Genomic DNA, 19,446 nt, shown 5'->3' with positions numbered 1-19,446 from the left:
ATTGCATCATGTTCTCACGGCCTCCTGTTTTCAGCCGGCCATTGCTGTAACTTCTTGTGCTGTCCACTCCCATAAGAATTGTCTAACCAAGCGGCAATGCACATGGCTTATTAGTGCTCATGGAATATATCCATGCCAAAACGGGGTTATCGGAAACCTTTTACATGCTATTTCATACTAAATATGGCATGCACACTTCCAGGTGAAACTGTCCAGAAGCAGAGAATGTCCAAGCTCAGACACTTTAAAAAAAGGTAGGCTAGCACCATTGCTGACCTTTAACTTTGAATTAAATTCAGTTCCTCATTCTCATTAAAACCTAATTGCCAAATAGCACTCTACTCTGATTAATAAAGTTTTCTAATAAGCATATCGCTTGCTAGTACTCTGCCGAAGCAGCTGAAATCTTGAGCAGAAGAACTGCCGAGTGGAAATATTACGTTCTAAATCCGGTAAAATCAAAAGCATTCTTCTTGTTGTTAAGTCAAGTCCAGCTGCGGGGAAAAGAGAATGGACTATGATGTTACGAAGGGGATACAGTCACTGCCCAGGAAGTCAGTCAAGCAGAAAACTTAGCCCTCAACCTGATGCTGCAGGTTCATTTAGAATTCAACAACCCCTATTTTGAAGTCCGTCAATTTATATTTCCGGGAGAAACTGGCAAATGGGTTTAGGGACTTGGGAAGAAGGACGCAGAGTAACTGGGGAGCCAGTTCTCAGGGTAACTGAGCCTTAGCACTTACCCACTGCCTTTAGGTTGATACCAGAACTTCAACCCTAGCTCAACTCAAGGCTTTGGTCTCCCTTAAAACAAGGGTGGTACGGATGTCTGTCTCTGTGAGTGAGTTAATGCTTTGTGGACAAGTTTCAAAGTCAGGAGGGAAAATGGCAGAAATCTAAGGGTCTTGGAGACCTGGTAAGTGATTGGGTGAGGAGGAGTAGGGCTTCCCAAGCAAAACCTTCTAAGTCTAGCCCTGAGTTGGGATATTAATGGTACTGAAGACGGGTCATGGATGGCCAAAAGGAATTATTGAGTATCTACTGGATACAGAGTGCTAGCCTTTGCGCCAGGGTTCAAGAACAAAATTATGAAACTTCCCTGAGAGAAACCAGAAGGCCTCTCCCTTCCCATCTGTTTTATGAACACTCACCTCCTTGCAAACACACGCATAGTTCAACAACAATAATTCAGGCAGATAAGGTGGATACTGTTTCCCACACTGCAGCGCTCTACACTGGAATCTTAGGGACCATAAAAATTGAATTCCTTCCTTCTGACCTCCCTAGACACAGGAATAAGAAAGAGAGGCTAACATCATTTGCTTTTAAAGTGTTGGTTTTTTTTTTTTTTTTTTTTTTTTGTTTTGTTTTGTTTTGTTTTGTTTTTTTTACTGAGCAAGAGTCTGACAAGGAAGATGTCTGTTTACCTCTGGAATTCTTTTCAGGTGTAGCCATTTTATTGCTTTTGTTAAAACCAATGCCTCCAATTTTTTTCACTTGAGATGTTTAGACATATTCCACAACTGCACACTTCAGGGCAGCTGAACATTAAAAGAGGATTCATACAGTTGAGGTATGACTCAAATTTTGTGGGAGATGGCAGCTAGCATGGTAAAGGGAGTGAATCTATAAAAAATTCAGGAGCAATGTTTCCGTACACATCCTCCACTCTGTACCAAAAAGAATATTCAGAGTCGCTGGAAAAATGCACAAGCCAGACTCCACGCCAGTGTGCTGATCCGCTCATAAAATAGTTTAGATAACTAATCACGTAATAACCTGAAGCATACTCCTTGTGTAAAGGGGGACATGCAGCAAAAACGCAGAAAGGGAACATTCGCAGAGTTCAGAACTAGATCCTCCTACAGGACTTCACGGTGTGGCTTGACACGCTGCCATCTGACCAACAAAGACCAGACACAGAGTTACTGAGTTTTGTTTGAAGTTCATCTTCATATGACACCAATTTGGAATCCACCCCCAAATAAAAAGAAATGGGGAAACACAGTGGCCCCGGACAAGCAGCAGATGTTTTCCTGACACCACCAGAACACACATGTTAAAAGGTTAATATTTTTGAGGGAAAAAAAATGTTAATGCTGGAACCACAAAATAACATGAGACAAATGGCATGATTAGGAGATGAACTTCACAGCTAATAAATTTGATAAATGATTCCTTGGTTTTATAGGGAGATAAAAATGATTCACGTGGGACTGAAAACCAAAACTTTACCTTCAAAGTCTTATGCATACTGTAACTCTAATAAGAGGAGAATACAAAATTCATTCACACTAAAGAAAAAAATTAAAGAAAAGGACAACAGGCAGATGATCCAGTGCGGGAATCATGATGCGATGCATATAAAACATTTTCAAAGAGGTCCAATAGACATAGCATCAGAACTCTCCATTCCACATTTATCCCACTGGGCTTTGGCGCTCGGAAAAGTCACAGGCGACTCAGAAATGCACGCATTAAGGGCAGTGATTGGAACCAAATGGAGTGAGAAGCCTACTTAACATGGTTTTCCGCTAGCGATTCTTTTAAGGAAAAAAAAAAACTAAAAAGGCAAACGTCACCATTCTACCTAATGTATTTATTAGAAAAATGTTAAATTAAGTCATTTTCAGTCAAAATGAACAAATTGGATGTCTGCCTAGGTGCACCAGTGGCTTACCCTACACGCGTTCCAACAACGTGCGGTCTGGCTAGGGAGATAGCTAATTGACTATTGTTCCTTCCATTGCTTGTCCATTAGGATAAATCCAGCTTGTGGACACTGAACCTTTCAAAGACAAAGAACTGAATTAATTTGGTACTTCTACAGCGCTTAATAAATCTGACACTGTCTGGTGGTTTTCTTCATTTTCGACTACCTGACAGCTACTGCGATCACAAGTTTCAGAGAATCTATTTTTGGGTGTAAAATTAACAGCAATAAAACAAGCTAAATGGAATATGACCAAATCACAGAGCTCGCCCTATCATGGAATTTCAAAAAGAATCCTGGAAGCATGTTGGCGAGGATTCGTATTCTGTGCATAAATTCAAAAGTTTGCTTAGAATCAGAGGCATTCCTTTAATATCAAAACAAACATGATGCCACTTCATTTGCAGAAGCAAATAGCATTCCCATCACCAAGGAGCAGACCTGTATGGTCGAGGCTCCTCATGGTAAATGCTCAGGACATTTTCTTTCTCAGGCTGACATTTGTATTGAATCAAGTAAGTTCTTCTTCATAATTTTTCTTTTCTAATGGATTCCCCCCTACCCCATATCTGTTTGTTGGGGGGAGGGGAAGAAAAGCAAAGGGCAGCAAAACCAGCCTTAAGTGCTTGGCAAATGATCTTCCTCAATCTGGACCTCATAAATCCTATAAAATGTTATATTTCAACAATAGGCTGAAAAAGCTTTTCTCTCTGCAATGATGAAGTCTAGCTTCAAAATTTATAGTTTCATCTCAGAAATGGACTATAAAAAGAGACTGACCTAGCTGTCTATCAACTAAGCCTGACAATAGCAAATAAGGTGTGAGCTTTCAATGTCAAATATACATTTAATATTAAAATTAGCAGATTAAACATTGCAAAGGGGTTTCCTCTGCAACACATGCTGATGGGAGTGATGATAGATGGGGCCTGGGTTGTCATAGCAATGTCCGGAGCCTGATGTGACATTTCTTTCACTAGCTACTGTGAGGGTCTTATTTTTCTGATACTGCCTTTTCAGAGGCATGCTATTCTAGCAAGGGGTAAGGGTTAGTCGATTAAAACAAGATCCAAACAGATGTGGCTTAGTTCTGTGCTTAAAAGACCCAGGTGTGTAATCATTCATTTTTGTCAAGAGGGGTATAAAAACCTGCATCCAAATACATCTTGATAAATCCAAATAGATTTTTTTTTGAGGGAAGAAACAGAGGTTGATTCCAATAACTGTTCCTCCTGGTAGTGGAACAAGGCTGAGGCAGAATGAAAACTTCTAATGGTAATTTGGAACAGACCTGAGCTTCCATAAAAATGCCTCACCTCACTAGGAAGCTAAGAAGTTCAAAGTGAAATGATAAGGTACTATTTTTCACCCAATTAGAAAAGATTTATGGGGGGCGGGGAAGAGATACTATTCAATGTTGTCAGCGATGGGTTGAAATGAGCTCTTTCCAACGTCACCGGTGGAAGCATTGCTTCAATTTTCTTAGAAAACCATTGGCACTACGTTGTAAGCCCTTGATGCATTTCCCTTCTAGGAGTCCTAAGGAAATAATCCAAGCTGTGAGGGAAGATGTATCTACAAAGGTGCTTATCAGATAATAATTTATAACATGGAAAACTTTGAGATGCCCTAACTGTCTAGCATTAAGGAGAAGTTTACATAAATTAAGTTACAGCTATGCCGCAATGTTTTACGTAACCATTAAGAGGGATGGGTTTGAAAAGACAAAGTGGAACAATACAATGATAAAAAGGCAAGAAACCAGAATTTATATATGCCTATAAATCTTACACATGTATATAAACATGCAACACTAGGCAGAAACACACATTATATATTTCGTATACAGTGATATACTCAGAGATCAGATTGGAAAGGAGCCTCTAAAATGTTAAGGATGATCAAGTCTAGATTGTGGGATAATGGGTGATTTGATGTTTCTTTTCTGCTTTAACTTTTTGGTTACTAAATTTAATAGAAAATACTTGTTATGGAAAATTTAGAAAATAACAGTGTATCTTTAATGAATATAAAAGGAGGGTATCTAACATTGGAGCTAGAACTGATTATCCTGGGGTCGAAATTTGGTATGTATTAAGGGGGTATGTGGGGAAGGAGCATTTCTTCTATCAGATTTAGTTTCCTCCTCTTCTTTCCTAGGAAGAAAGGTAGTGGTGATAATGCAGTGGGATTGGGAAAGTGCCTTTGTACTCCATAAAGAAAGCTACAAATACTAGTTACTTTAAATTTAACATGGTGAGGAAGAGAGAGAAAGCATTTCACTGGGGACCGTGCGAAGTTGCGGTTTAGGTTTACAGAAATATAAATTTGGTAGTGGAGGGGTCATTTAAATTTAATAAAGGGAAAAATAGTTCCTCGCTCATAAGGTGTCAGACTGAATCGCAAATTTAAAAGTATATACTCAAAATGGCATGTAGGAAAGAAGCATTTCAGTGAGTGCATGCCGCCTTCCTGCCGCATGTTTTCCAGCTCTTACTAACAATGTATGATACCATCAGCAATAATGAGTGGAACACGCCCTACTGGCGGGCGGCAGAGAACCAGTAGTGTATAAACAATTTGGTATTGTAAAATCCTCTAATGGAGCTTAATAAGAGAGCGAACATTTAGACACAACAGGGCTGAGACAAGATGTGACAGTTACCATAACACAGCATCTCATTACTTTGTTGGTCGTCTGACTCATAAATAGAATTTTAAGTTTGTTTGTATTTTTCATAAATGATTCATGAAAAATTAACCTGTGATTTGAAAGGCAGAATATTGTAGTGGGTAACATGCTAAATTTAAGAAAGTCATCCTCTTTTTATTAATGAGAATGGAGTATATTTAGAGGTCTGGCAGTTGAAAATTACCATGGGAGTGGGTTGTAATGGGAGACTATGGGGGGATTATATAGTGGGAAAACTATCATGGGAGACTTCCTAGCCCAGAACTCTCTCTCTCTTTTTTTAACGAGCTTCTCAAGGAGTTACTGGCATTTGTAAAAATGCCAAGCTTCTAGCTCTAATGGGTCACTTCAACTCTCATTTTTGGTCATTCTCTTTATTTTTAAGACTTATTGGTCACCAGTTGCTATTCCCTCAAATCCCAGGAACTGTCCATTTCTCTATTCATTTCTGTCCCTTTCTTTTCTCTTTATTAAACTTCTCATGCTCTCACTTGTCTTCCTTATCCCTTCTGGGGATCAGAGAATCCTAGGACTGGAAGGGATGTCTAGACCTCATCCTTCCCTCGATTTATTTGGCTATATTATATGTTTGAGGACTAGCCAAATTTTCAAATGGTGTTCCACGGAACCTGAGAACTGTGGGACCATTTTTCAGCATCTTGTTTTGCCCCAGTTGGCTTCTGCTTCTGGGAATTTTAAGCAGCAAGGAAGTTTTAAGAATTTAAGAAGTGTTAAGACTATTCCTTGGGAATGTAATAGGTGAGTTCTTGAGACAAACACATAGAAATCAGCATAAATTTACATAGCCTACCTTTTACGATACACATTATATCCCATATTATATGTCATCTCACACTATATATGATGCAAAATATTTATTGTGAAACTCAATATACTGGCCCCATGTACTCCTAAATCAAAACTTCATGGTTTTAACAATGGACAAAATTTATCCTACATTATTTTACTGATTCTTTATAAAGTGAACATCTCGGCTCTCTTAAGAAAAGAAGGAAAACTCTGAAAGGCACTAAAAAGTGTGTGTGTGTGTGTGCATATGTGTGTGTGTAAATCCAGAGAAGTTTTGTTTTTTCTTCTTACCTTTCCATGAGTTCATGAGTAGAGTAGACAACTCCTATTATACAGTTTATATATTCTATGTTACCTTCAGAGAATAACAATATGCATTAATCTATTTACACCTTTCAAAAACCAGCACAAGAGAAAGAAATCTAATTCCAAGACTCTAAAAGCATTGCTGGCTAGAGAGAAGCCCAGCTAAACAAAAGAGCCCTCAGACACACTGAACGCTGACAGAGACCAACCTTGCTCTTTTTGGTTCCAAGGAAGCTGAGAGACGATTCCCTCTTCTCTACAACTGTGTATCACTGGGTTAGTGATGTTTTTGTGAAGAGGGTCTGACAACAATGGAGAGTCTCCTGCCTGCTAAACAAAAAGTGACAACTCCATTTGAAAGCTGTCCCTAGATGTATTTTACATGCAGAAATTACCTGTGACAGTCCCAATCAAAATAAAGTTTCATTTCACTTGGAACATAAATGGACGCTACAGTATGTTACCTTAAAGGTTACTGTTGGGCCCAAGTAATGGTTAAGCTATTTCCTAGTGAGTTTCTCATAGGTTACTATTTTTGAACTTAGAAAATAAAAGTGGGCTTTCCCTGATCATGCCCTTTTTGTGTAAGCTAATGCCTGTAACTTAAGAAAAACAATGTATGTAGAAACAGAGACTGAATACATCAGTTTGAAAACCTAGCTCTGGTTACATAAAACGAAGTGTAAATGTAAAATGAGAAACCCTGCTTTTTCTATACCATGGCTCCACAGGTGTCTGTGGGCAAACTTATCATGCCCAACAACAAACATCAACACAGAACCACCTACAAAGACGAAACTGTAAACAACACTTCTAGTCTCTGAATTAAAGGGTATGAGCCAGGATACAACTTGCAATTTGTCAAATGTCAGACTACAAGGATCAATGCTCCCTTCTGATATCTGATACACATCATTCCTGGGCTTGAAAAAAATCACAACAGACTTTGTTTTAAAGAATATTTTCATGCTCACCTGTCTATAACAGGCCAGGATGCTATGAAATCTATGTAGGAGTTTCCCATGATTTGATGGTAAATCCCATACAATTTTCATCCTATTTAATATAGACCCAAACATTACTTTCTCTACTTTGGCCCACAGAAGACTGTATAAACTCTCAGAAGGAAGGGCCCATAGCTGTTTAAAACTTATAGGTACATCTTCAATACATACTAGGCCAGAGAATTTAAGTGGGAAGGGGGTGGTGGTGAAGAGATTGTTCTGGAAATACTGAGAATGACTTTCCTGTATTCCTGTATTCCACAGGCCCTGCCCTTCCTTGAAAGGTTCTCATATTATCATTGAATGAACGAGAGTCTCTTTTATCTTTTTTAAGGGAACATTTCTATGCAAACAAGTAAAGTTTATAATAGTATAGTTACCAATTTTGATATTCAATTGCTGTAAGGGAAAAATCACAAAGTGTGTGTGTGTGTGATTGTGTGTAAAATTCCATTGCCAAAAGCCTTTTACAATCTCATAAGCCAAATTCTCGTTAACTAAGGACAGAACCACCTGGATAACAGACAAAAGAGATTCCCCAGGGTGAGAGTTTAGGGAGCTTCACACTCATATTTTAATTCTTGAAATCTGGGGTTCGGGTGAAGCATTCCTACAGCGGTGAGCAGAGGGAGAATGAGGATGGATCCCTGGCACTGTGGTTAACAAAGGACGTCGCAAAGAGGTCTGAGATGGTCAGAGAAGCGAACCTCAAAGGGAGCTAAGGGGCCTCATCAAACAAATGATAATGACATTAAAGAGTAATTTTTTATTTGATTCTTAAAGCTACTGTGGCGCGGAATAAGAAAGGATAGGCCACTGCTGGGAGGAGAGACTCTGACATGGTAACAGCTCCAGAGAAAAGGCAGAGCAGCCTGAACTCCTATTCTGCTTCCATTAAAGAATCGCAGAACCATATAATTTTGGAGCTGGAAAGAAGTACCGAGATCACTTAGTCCCGCCCTCCCGTCTTTGCAGATGGGGAAAGATGCAGAGACGTTAAGTAACTCCTCTGCCATCTCCAGCATGTGAAGGCAGAAGAGAGGCAGAAAAGAAAAGCATGGTAGGAGGGAGAGGAAAATACACGATCTAAGATGCTTTAAAGGCATTCCAGTTGCAGTACTCACAAATTATGCTCACGGTTTTGAAAGAGCTGGCAGGTGTGCCCCGAGAAACATAGATGGTATCTCTGAGAAATTACAGACCATGGAAGAAGTGTCCAGATACTTGAGGTGAGTGAATCACAGCCAATTTTTTTTTTTTAATGGCCAAAGCAAACTCTAGAAAACTAGAGGTCAGCTGGTTCGGTGCTCGTTTCAAGCAGAATTCTCTGGAATGTAACAATAGAGGTGACTAGAGATCAACAAGAGTCAGTGACAAATATTATGTGTGGGAAAGAGAGTTACAAAAATGTAATTGCCAACAAGAGCCTTTTCTCTTGGTGGAGCAGCCATATCGGGCTGACCGTAGCTTCTGGAGAGTAACTACTCCTCATGCCTTTAGGAAGGGTTTGAGGCTCCAGATGGAGAGAATAGTGACTTGTGTGTCCTGGGAAGTCTTTCACCTAGAGGAAGTAGGTGAACAGGCATTTCTTGACAGAACAGAAATAGGACATGCCACCCCAACCCTAAGAAACAAGGGCCGGGAGAAAGCTATGGGATCACTGAAACACAAGCATCAGAGCGGATCAGAGAGGAGAGACAGCCCAAAGGAGGCTGTGCTGACCAGGAGGCCAGACAAGACATATCAGCCTGGGAGGTTTGGCCAGCCTAAGAGTGTGACAAGAAAGCTCTGTGATCTTAAAGTCATGTGGCTAACAGTGGCGTCACTTGGATTCACTTGTTTATTCAATACATCTTTATTGAATACCAGATGCCTTGGGAATTGTGCTGGGATTAGACATTAAATATAGTTCCTGCTTCGACATCTCAGAGAGGAAATAAAGAAGTAATGTCTGGGCTAAATCCAAGTAACATAGGGCATCATCTGGAAAACAAAAACAAAAACCAAACCAAAACAAAGAGATACAGAGAGAAATGGCACTATGGTCAATTAGAGCAATTGTCTTGGGTCATCCAACTGAAGTTGGGGGCCTTAGAAAGTTGGGAAGATAGGGACAAGAAGAGCATCCGATAGAGTTGTATTTTGCGAGGCGTTTGTAGAAGGCAATACATGTAGGGAGCAGAAGCCAATGTTCCCTAGTTCAGCCACTAGAGCCTTCCAGACTGAAACTTGTCCAGCTTAGAGCAGCATGTCAAAGGGAAAGCACAATGGATCAAGAGACGTGTGTAGGAACGTTGGACCCCACAGTGTTTCCTCACTGGGGAAATGCAGGCCACAGACAACCAAAGCTACCATTGGGTACCAAAGATCCATTGTGATGGATCTTCCTGGGAAAGAGTCTGGGTGTGGAGCTAAGGGAGATGGAAGCCTCAAGAAGGAACCCTAGATTTCTAGCTTGAGCAAGTTAAGTAAACAATGGTGCTCTATATTGACGTGTCACAGTCACAAAATTGCAGCGAGAATAGGCAAGAAAGGCTTGTAATTAAAAGTGGGTATTAATTAAGTGAAGTGAAGTCTGTCATTATGAAATTCTAGAGACGTGACATCTCGAGAAGATGATCAGTTTAGCAAGAATAAGAGTTAAACCCAAGGAAAGAGAAGGTTCTGCTCTAAAGCACGTTCTTCATTATTCCTGGCTAGATTCTGAATACCAATGGCGAGGGAGGAAGGACTGCAGTTAAATGAGAATTGTGTGGGTGTTATCCTGTTGTAATTAGTTACTTTCTGCCTGGGTTAGCTGCTGACAAACCTTTATGCATGGGGACTACACGTACTCCTGTCTGAAGGCCAGGCTCCATTCTCCCATCTCAGGTCGAGCCTTGTAGGTTGAGCTAGATCATTGGTTCTATCTTCCTTCCAGGCAAAACAAGGACAGATCTGGGATGTGATTAGACATGCACCTTGTCTAGCTCAACCCATTTTGAGGTTACTTCACTGTGTAGCAGCTGATTCTTAAGTTGGGGTACATCTTTCTACAGATGGAAAAGGCAGATCTGGCAGACTTGTATGTTCCCTGGGAGTGGAAATTTATTGTTTCCATGTCTTTTTCTTACTCTAGCTGTAAACTCTGTGAAAGAAGGGAAAGTGGTCCTTACCTAGCAGAAGTTCAGGGTTTAACACAAGAACGAGTTTTCTGCCACGGGAGCTAGTCTTAAATGAGAGAGTCTGCCCACTACCCTGGACTCCATATGGAAAACTTTAAACTGAAGCATCAGCCACCACTGGAAGTATGCCGAAGGGCTTCTGGCATGTCCAACATGGCAGCCAATAGTCACACGTCACTACCAAATGCTTGAAATGCCACGAGTCCAAACGGAGATGGGCTGTAAAGTGCAAAATGCACACCAGATGTTGAAGACTTAGTGTAAGATAGCTCTATAACTGTTTTGAATATGCGCTGAAATTGTATTTTGCATATATTTGGTTAAATAAGGTCTATTATAAAATTAATTTTACTTTTTGAAATGAGGCTACTGAAAATTTAAAATTAAATATGTGATTGACATTTTATTTCTATTGGACAGAGCTGCTCTAACCTAAGGTTAAGCAGCCCCAGTCTCCGGACATTAGGTTGGGCTTAGGGATTCTGTTCTCCATTTGACTGTTTCTCACACAGAGAAGGAAGTCTCATTGAGAACATCTTATTTATTCTAATTCAGTGATATTTTCCATAATTGACAAATACACTGAAATGCAACCCAACCCCCAGAAAAAAAAAAAATCTTGTTTTCTCTCTCTTCACTGCTATAAATGGCTCCAGTGGTGTCAACTTTTGTTGTTGTTGCTCAAAAAAGGGAATACATAATTTAATCTAAAATCCTGGCATTCAAAAAAAACATCCAAAGGACATACTCCAGAAACTTTTGTGCTTATGGAGAAGGTCAATGAGGATGATATCCTTTATCAGAGGAGTTAAGATAGGATTTAGTTAAAATATTGCCAGTCCACAAATAATACATAATTGTAATGTAACTGCCTTTAAATCAAATGATGGAGTAAACAGAGCCATGGAGACTCTTAATTGAATGGGGTGTGGTGGGAAGAATGGATTACTGATTTGTAGTGGTAAAATTTTTCTTGGCAGGTTGGTAACAGCACCCGAGGAAAGAAATTCGAATTTACGCCTATTCAAGTGTGGAGACAGAGCATGTTGCTAAGGTGTTAGAGGCTTCTCAGAGCGCATCTAGAGGTCCAAACACGGACCACTGAGGCTGAGGGTTGCACTTGCAATACCAGTCCACAAACAGAAAGCTATACTCTCCCTCCGAGGACACGGAACCTGAGCAAGGAATGTTCTGGCCTGGAAAGGAATGAGCTCTCTCTGCCAACTCACCAATACAAGGAACTGACAGCTGAAACTTCAGAAGGTTTTCAAGAGATTTGCCACATGTTTATTTTACGTGGAAATCGATACCAATTAAGCCCTGCCTCATTCCAGTCTGCACCCCAGCTAACCACAGCGTGGTTCCGGGACCAGCAGGGTGAGTGTCCCCGGGAACTTGTTAGAAACGCAAAATCTCAGGCCCACCTCAGCCCTCTGGAATCAAAAATCTGCATTTTAACAAGATCCCCTGGTGATCTGAATGCAGCAGTTTGAAAAGCCAAGCTTTTCCTTTGTAGAAAGAGGCCACTGGGTCACAGCTGCTTCCTTTCTGTCTGGAGAACCCCACGGAAGGTGACCTCCTCCCCCCCATCTTACTCGGCTTATGAAAAGAGCACCAGCGAGTTAGGGATCCTGGTTGGAGGTAGCTTCCAACCCGTGGCTCGTCAATTAATGCAGCTTTTAGCTACAGTTATTGGACATCACTGCTCCCCCGATGCTTCTGGAATCTGCGAGCACAGTTTTTACCCTGTCTGTTCAACAGCACAGGTTTCCTCCCAGAAGTACCCGTTTTCTTTCCTTTTGCATCAGTTCGATTTTCACCAGAGAGGAAAAGCTATGAATTGTCAGTTTTTCTAAAGTGAACCGCCATTGCCTTTTGTTTTTTTTTCTTTAAAGGAGAAGGGACTTGCCACTCAACTGCCCGTAACTATAGCAAGAACAGTCCCTGGCCTGGGGACTCTTATTCAGCAGTGCTATCACCTTCCACAAGCAAAGTTTATAGAGTTGGACTTCATAAACATGGGAGGAAAAAAGAGTGCAGAATGAAACAGAACTCTGGAGAAAGAAAATAATTTTTAAAAATGAATACAGTGGTCAACACAGCATGGTGGTTAAGTGTCTAGGCTCTGGGTTCAGGCTAGGTAGGTATCAATCCTGGCCCATCCCTGATGATATCAGGCCAGTCCCTCAACTTCTCTGCAGCTCGGGTCCCTCATTTGTACGGGGACAGTAATAGTCCCAACTGGTCATGTGGTCAGGGCATGAAATGATCCATGCGAAGCAACTAGTACAGTGTCTAGCCAGAGCAAATTCTCAGTAATGTCTAGTGTTGGCTATATTATTGATCATGCTTAATATTATTACTTATCAACATTATACCATTTGGTGTCTGAGTTCTGTGACATGAGGCCAAACTTCAGTGGTGTCTAACTTAACAGGTAGCTCTGCATGTGATAAAACAGCTTCTTTCCGGGGTGCCTGGCGGCTCAGTGGGTTAAGCCTCTGCCTTCAGCTCAGGTCACGATCCCAGGGTCCTGGGATCGAGCCCCACATGGGACTCTCTGCTCAGCGGGGAGCCTGCTTCCTCCCCTCTCTCTGCCTGCCTCTCTGCCTACTTGTGATCTCCCTGTCAAGTAAACAAATAAAATTAAAAAACAAAAACAAAAACAAAAAACACACGGCTTCTTTCAGAAACACTAAAATGTCAACTGGCTCTCATTGTCTTTAGACCAGGAGGAATACGATTCTGACTGACTAGCGATCTAACAAAATCATTTCATCACAACCGTGCACGTACACAGCCTCACTGTGACAAGGCACACCGGTGAACCCAGAGCAGCCCAGTGTCGACTAATTAACTTCTCAAGGCTTCCGAGGGGTCTCCTGGGTGTTTTACAGGGTCCACCAAGCCAAAGAAGGCTGGAGAAGAGGAAATAGGATTAACTTCTTGATTGGAAGAGTGATTAAACACGGGAACAGGATACCCAGGGAGGCAGCAGGATTTCCTTCTCTAGGGAACTTTTAAACAGGAGACACAACTGTCTGGCCTGCATGATGTGGGTCTTCTGCCTGGGAGCAGGGAATTTAAACGTGTGAACTCAAAAAGAAAAATTACAGTTTGACGTTAGTGTTTTTTAAAAAAATAGGTAGAAGTTGCATCTCCTCTACTTGGGGGGTTAAGGGGGTAGGAGAAGAGTAAATGAAACAAGATGGGATCGGGAGGGAGACAAACCATAAGCGACTCTTAATCTCACAAAACAAACTGAGGGTTGATGGGGGGAGGGGGGTTGGGGGGGGTGGGGTTATGGACATTGGGGAGGGTATGTGCTATGGTGAGTGCTGTGAAGTATGTAAACCTGGCGATTCACAGACCTGTACCCCTGGGGATAAAAATATATGTTTATAAAAAAAAATTAAAAAAAAAATAGAAGTAATTTCCTTTCCGAACGATAGGAAAAGACACTATTTTCCCGTACCCCTCCCACTGCCCCCCCCATTCCTAACTCCCCCTCCTTGACTGCTCTGACTGTATTTAGCATGGCTGCAATTTGCTTGTTGACAAGCCTATGTCTCCTCCACTAGACTACATGGTCCCTGAGGCTGGGACACGGTCATTGCACAGGCACACTCCGATACCTGGTGCAGAAGAAAAGGAGGGTGGCCATTGAACCACACAGATGCAAAGGCATTTTAAAAAGCCTTTGACAGGGGCACCTGGGTGGCTCAGTCGTTAAGAGTCCGCCTTTGGCTCAGGTCATGATCCCAGGATCCTGGGATCAAGTCCTGCATCGGGCTCCCTGCTCATCGGGGAGCCTGCTTCTCCCACTCCTACTCCCCCTGCTTGTGTTCTCTCTCTCTCTCTCTCTCTCTGTGTCAAATAAATAAATAAATTTTTTTTTTAAAGATTTTATTTATTCATTTGTCATAGAGAGAGAAGCGAGAGTGAGCACAGGCAGACAGAGTGGCAGGCAGAGGCAGAGGGAGAAGCAGGCTCCCTGCCAAGCAAGGAGCCCGATGTGGGACTCGATCCCAGGACGCTGGGATCATGACCTGAGCCGAAGGCAGCTGCTTAACCAACTGAGCCACCCAGGCGTCCCTAAATAAATAAAATCTTAAAAAAAAAAAAAAAAGAATACTTTGACATTCTCCCACACACAACTTGGAGGTAACTCATTCATTCATTTATTCAATATTTATTGAGTTGAGCTATGTCAAACAAATTCAAAAAATATTTTATAATACCTCTTATGCACAAAGTAAACCTTTCCCCAAAGAACCCGTGGTACAGCCAGTGGTACAAAATAAGTTTTTTTTTTTTTTTTTTTTTTTTTTACCTCCAAGATGGCAAGCAGTTTCAGACTTAAAGAAATATCCACTCCAGCTTGAAAACAATATACTGCAACTCTTTGTCTCTCTTACAGAATTCGAGTAGCTTCTTAAAAAACCCCATGGGTTCTGCCTACTCTAACTCAGAACTATGCAACACATACAAAAGAAATAAAATATGCCTGGCTACCTTTTTAAATGAAGATCCCTCCATAGAACACTTTTCTAGTCCGTTCTCCTCCTTGGCAGTTTTTATTCCAATGGAACAACCCTGAGGCTAATGCCTGGCTGCCTGGAGTGTGACAGAGGTGGGTTCTCCTGCTTCCGGAGGCTCGCTTTGTTAAAATGCTCTCTTGGTAAACAGAAAGGCAACAATCTATCAGGATTTCAGTTCAGCATGCAACCGACTGTCCTACAAACATAATTTTTTAACCGCTTTTCTTCAGCAACTCTGGCTGTTTAATTAATCTTCAGCCATTAACCATTCATTTAAAATGCCACTTACGAAATCTTAATTTTGCACATTATCAGCTGGTTCACAAATAGCTAAACCATGAGCAGAAGCGTAATGATCTCTCTCTCTCTGTTCTTGGAGCTCACCAAGCTTATAGCCAATTTTGGCTTCTTAATTAACCATATGCATATAAGCACTTAAATTAAATGACAGGTTTTTTTTTTTTTTTTTTTTTGAAGAATTAATGTGCAGTGAAATGTTAACACTGACATCATTCTGCTGCCTTTTGAAGGGGCTTGAAGGCAGTGTCTGGCCAGGCCCCGACTACTCTGGATGCCCAAAGGTGTTACAGGTGTGGGAACCTTCCCATTTCGGTTGAGTTCTCCTTATGGAGTGCACCCTTGCAACAATATTTTGCGGCCATTGTTCACATTCTGCAACTTTTACGTTTTAAGGAAAAAAGAGATGTCATCCCCAAGATATGCTTTAGCAGAAACAAAAAATCCGGCAGCCCATTCTTTTTCAGTGGTTGACTTCAATTAGGTGAGTTAGTTCAAACCGAATAAGAGGGCAGAGGAGGATATTCAGGGCAAAAAAATAATTGTTAGCTGATGCTGAAATGACTTTTTCTCTAACTAGGCCTCTGATTGTTAGAAGCCACAGAGAAATTACTTGCCTTTCTACAGGTGTCAGTCAGGGTGCAAGTTAAAAACTGGGCACAGAATTGTTCAGGATGGTTCTTCATCACACCATGAGCCAGTGCCTAGGTCATATCTGAGATGTGACAGCTAGCCCCCTCAAAACCACTTCCAAACTTCAGGGACTTGACTATGAGTCTGTAACTAATTTGGTGGCAGTAGCAGACATTACATTTTGGAGAATTATGGTAATCCTGGGCATTTTCGTTTTTCTTGCATCCAAATACAGAGATTCCAAGGACGGGCATAAATAAGGAATCACAAATGAAAATTATGTTGCATCATCTACTAAAAACGCCATGCTCCTGGAATGAGGAAAATTGTTAGAGTGTTCATTAAAAATGTTTTACAACACGGTGGGAGTGAAAATGGGAAAAATAGCAGACCGTTTCCTGAATCCCAATGTGAATTGAGGTACAACACCTCTGAATTCATTAGACACGTAGCATAGGTGACACATCGGTGGTTACGAGCCTCGTTTTAGTTATATTATACCTGTGCAAATTACTGAAGCTGGTTTTGACTGCGAATTCATGTGCAGGTGTCAAAAAAAAAAACAACCCACAAACATTGACTGTAATTAGAAACAGAAATGTACTGATTGACGAAAGAACTTAGAACCAAACATGCGCATAAACAATTTGAGTCTTAGCAAACTTGGCATTTTGTAATCCTGTTAGCAATTCAGTTTTTAATCCAAGTAAGTACTTAAAATACAAGCATATCTTGACTCTGCAATTTCTGAGGCTGGATTCCAAGAGAATGACAATTTATCCTCCTAGAAGACCTTTCAGGCTGAAAGGAATCAGGAGAGCTTTCCAAATACTAATGTATAAAATCTGCTAAGTCATATCCATTCTGTGATTCCTTCACTGATGGTCAATCCATTGAACAATCCTATGTTGGGTACCTACTATGTGCTAAGCTCTGGGAATGCAGTTCTTTAAGTTCAGTCTTGATGTTGAAAAGCTATAGTCCCATTAGGCAAATCGTCCTAGATTTTAGTCGTCCCTAGCAGTCGTCCCTAGAGTTTAGTTTTGATTTTAGGATGTTCCCCTCAAAAACTCCCTGAGCAATTTTCCTTAAAGTTAAGAAATTAAAGATGACTGGCAAATCGTGGAAAGAGGGATGACACCTTAACCTAGTAACTTACCTTGGTGTGGAAACCAGTGCCACAGGCAGCTTGTTAGAAATGTCAGTTTTAGGGCTCTGTCTCAGACCTACTAAATCAGGACCTCTGTGGTTCAACAAGCCTTCCAGGTGATTCTGCAAGCTCAAGTTTGAGAACTATTGTCTTGGATGCTTAAAGTTGATCGTTAACTGCAGAAGCAAACATGTAGCAGACTAATAAGGCATCGTATAGCCCTGAGAATGAGAGATAGGTGGGAAATGGGTTAGGTCTCTGGGAGGGAGGACACATGTCCCTGAATAAGCTGAGAGTGATGGGTGCCCTCAGATGTGGTGAAGAAAATGGGAACCTTTTCTATATTGTGATCTGCGCTAGGGCATACCTCTTGGTCCCACGAAGGAAAGGTACCATGCAGACTGATTAACCCTTCCAATTACTGAACCTCTTTGTTCTCTACCTGGTGTCAGTCAGAGAAACTTCTTTCACTTCTTCACAATGCCAAGCTCCTTTGCACATCAGGATTTTCTTCCCCTGCTGCTCTTTTGTCTGAAATACCTTTCATTCCCCTTTCACCACCAAACTGCTCTTAACTAGTCACTCTCCTTGTCTCAACTTAAATGTCATTTTCTCAGTTAATCCTTCCTTGATCCTTCACAATGTCAAATATGTTTATAGCACACCGTGCCTCTCCTTAGTAGTATTTATAATTAAGGAGTGATTATAATTAAGAATTTAATGTTTTTCTCTTCCAGTAGATCTTAAGTTCCATGACCATAAGGACTTTGCCCAAATCTTAGGCAATAAATATTTGTTGAATGAATGGGATTTTTTTTCGTTTTTTTAAGAAACTGTTTATTTTCTGTTGATATTTCCATTTTGTTTGCCTTTGTGCAAGAGCCATTTAAGACCACTCAGGGGTTGTTCCTACCCATTCAGTGGCCGGAGCCGTGGGAGCTGCGGACCAGTCTTCGGTGGCCGGCTGAGGGCTCCGGTCCTCGGGAGGGAACCGCTGACTAGGCACGGAGGGCCCCTGCTCGCTTTCAGACCAGTCTGCGGCCTCAGGCGGAGTAGCAGTGAATCTAGGAGCTGGAGCAGTCCGTTCACCCTGAAATTCCTCCTTGGTCATAGTCGTTTCAGCAGCGGCCCGCTCATCCTTTTCAATCTCTTCAGGATCTCTGTAGAAGTAGAGACCAGGCACAGACTCCCACGGGTGTTCATGGGAAAGGGTGCCACGCATGCGCAGAACTTCCCAGGCCAGTATCTACTGCATTAGACGGACTGAATGAGCTCCCTTTTGCAAGGGATGGCAATGTCCATACAGCTCAGGGGAGAGTCTGTGTGACATAGAGTGGTGGCAGGCAGGTTGACAGTAGATGCCTCTGTGAGAGGCTGGTGATCAGCCCTGGGATCAGTAGCCACTAGAAGTCCCGGCTTCCAGAAGGCTGCCTGGATCTGGTTAGTGAAGCTTCCAGCTATAGGAGTGGTTCCAGCAGCAGCAAACTTAAGCACAGCTCAATGGCTAGTGTTCTTGGATGATATGATCCTGACATCAGCTGACTTTTCAATGGCAACAATGGCACGAACTGCCAGCAGAAGCTTCCCCTGGGTTCTCTTCGGATTTATAAAGAAGATACCATCACTTTTCCTTTTGTAGATGTTCTGTTCCATTTGGAAGTCAAGGTTGGTGCCACCTAAGTGGGTTCCTGCTATAAAGAATTTGAGGACATCCTCCTCCTTCATTTGCAGGGCATCAAGGACTCCGGACATTGTGAAAGTTTCCTAAACACCACCAGAGGGACCGCTCCCCAAGTAGCGCAGAAAGGCTGAATGGGGATTTATTAAACAGTAAATTTTATGGAACTCACATGAGTGTTAAAGAACCATGTTTCCTAAGTCCTGACCTGGGAGCTAAACTGGTTCAGGACACATCACCGGTGGTTTCTGAAATCCCCTTTTCTTATATTTTTAGATATTTCCATTCTCTACTTCCTCCCCTAACTAATCTAATGAAAGAGAGGGCATCTTAATCAATAGTGGTAGAAAAATAAGAAAAAAATGACTAAAATTTGTTTGAGCACTCAAAATGAGGCTACTGTGCTATTGGCCTGACAGGCATTAACACTTGAAGTGCCCCAAAATCTTATGAGACAT

General features: G+C 41.5%; 1 protein-coding gene and 1 pseudogene across 3 annotated transcripts in view; both read right to left on the bottom strand.

Moving 5' to 3' along the window:
* Positions 1-19,446, bottom strand: part of PARD3B (par-3 family cell polarity regulator beta) — a 1,059,813-nt gene that overhangs the window by 117,705 nt on the left and 922,662 nt on the right. The window lies entirely within an intron of this gene.
* Positions 18,130-19,062, bottom strand: LOC125095030 (40S ribosomal protein SA-like; annotated as a pseudogene).

This window comes from Lutra lutra, chromosome 3 (genome assembly GCF_902655055.1).
Source record: "Lutra lutra chromosome 3, mLutLut1.2, whole genome shotgun sequence".
Taxonomy (NCBI): Eukaryota; Metazoa; Chordata; class Mammalia; order Carnivora; family Mustelidae; genus Lutra; species Lutra lutra.
This window is presented reverse-complemented; position numbering and strand designations above follow the sequence as displayed.